Source organism: Octopus bimaculoides, chromosome 16 (genome assembly GCF_046866305.1).
Source record: "Octopus bimaculoides isolate indiv1 chromosome 16, ASM4686630v1, whole genome shotgun sequence".
Classification (NCBI taxonomy): Eukaryota; Metazoa; Mollusca; class Cephalopoda; order Octopoda; family Octopodidae; genus Octopus; species Octopus bimaculoides.
The window spans coordinates 45,095,514-45,096,894 of record NC_142943.1 but is presented as its reverse complement, the minus strand read 5'-3'; the positions used below and the strand labels follow the sequence as shown (position 1 = coordinate 45,096,894).

The 1,381-nt window shown below is 40.0% G+C and overlaps 1 non-coding gene across 1 annotated transcript; it reads left to right on the top strand.

Annotated features, from left to right (window-relative positions):
* Positions 1–323: 323 nt before the first annotated feature.
* On the top strand, positions 324–433 carry LOC128249729 (U6 spliceosomal RNA). The gene has a single exon (XR_008265839.1). It is a non-coding gene; the product is annotated as a U6 spliceosomal RNA (small nuclear RNA).
* The last annotated feature ends 948 nt before the right edge of the window (positions 434–1,381 follow it).

Genomic DNA, 1,381 nt, shown 5'->3' with positions numbered 1-1,381 from the left:
GAAGAGATGAAGATCCCCTTCAGCCACGAATAACCATGGGGTTGAACCGAGAAAGTTACCCTCCAAGGCAAAGTTGCTTGTGGGAGACCAGCAGTCACCCATGCATACCAGCCTCCCCTCTCCACACCACCAATATTAACCAAGGGAAAGGCAATGGTTGATACAGCATGGCACCAATGACATCACAACTCATTTCTACAGCTGAGTGAAGTGGAGCAATGTGAAATAAAGAGTCTTGCTCAAGAACACAATACACAGCCTGGTCTAGGAATCGAACTCACTACCTCATGATTGTGAGCCTGACACTCTAACCACTGAGTCATGTGCCTTCACGCTTTGGCTCTACATATACTAAAATTGGAATGATACTGAAAAGATTAGCATAGCCTTGTGCAAGGATAACATACAGATTCATGAAGTGTACCATATTTCTAGTCCACTCTGTAATGTGGTTGGTGTTAGGAAAAGCTTCCAGCTGTAAAAACCATACCAAAAGAGACAGAGAACCTTGGTCTAGTCCTCTGGCATAAGTGTTGTTGGGTTTAATGATAGTGTTAGTGTTGTTGTTTCAGTTATTTAACCCCAGATCAGTGCTGAATGAATAGATCTATGATCAAAGGTGTTCCAGACATGACCACCTGCTTTTTATTGTCATTATTAGTAGAGATTTGATTATAGTGCTAGTCATGGTGTTGCTAGTAGCAATGTTGTTGGTCAGTCCTGATCAAGCAGAACTATGATCAAAAGTATTCCTGTTTTTTCCCTATATGCAGGAGACCTCAGGACCACATTATCCAACGCATCATTCTTTTAAGAAAACCTGGTATGATTTGAGGAAGATTTGGGTACTATTCTTAGCAGGTTGAGCAACCTCATTGAGGTGCTCTGGAGTGGTGGTGATAATTTACCCCAATTACCTCAGGGTAATTGTTGATGATTGAAGATTCTTTTAAGGATCATTCAATGAAAAATTTATCCTAAACCATCAGTACTTACAAATTGAAGCTGGAGAATGGTTACATGACAGTGAAGTGGATGAAAGACAAATTTTTCCTGGATAGAATACTACTCTATTTGAAGAAGTATTCCCACATAACTAATAACATAACCACTGGAGCTACCCATCCAGCCTGCAATTAGCCAATATGGACAGGTTGGCTTATAGATAGACTGGCAATATGCTGTGGCTTTCAAATAGCCATGGATGAACAACACCTGAGAGATAGTTCTGGTAGAGATACCACCAAACATTTCCATGTACTTTACATAAACTAAAGTAGGTAAAAGTAAATATTATCCCACAAATCACTTACAGTGGATTTAAAGTTAAGATGCAAAGAGCAGACGTGGTTGTGTGGTTTAAGATGTTTGCTTCTCAGTT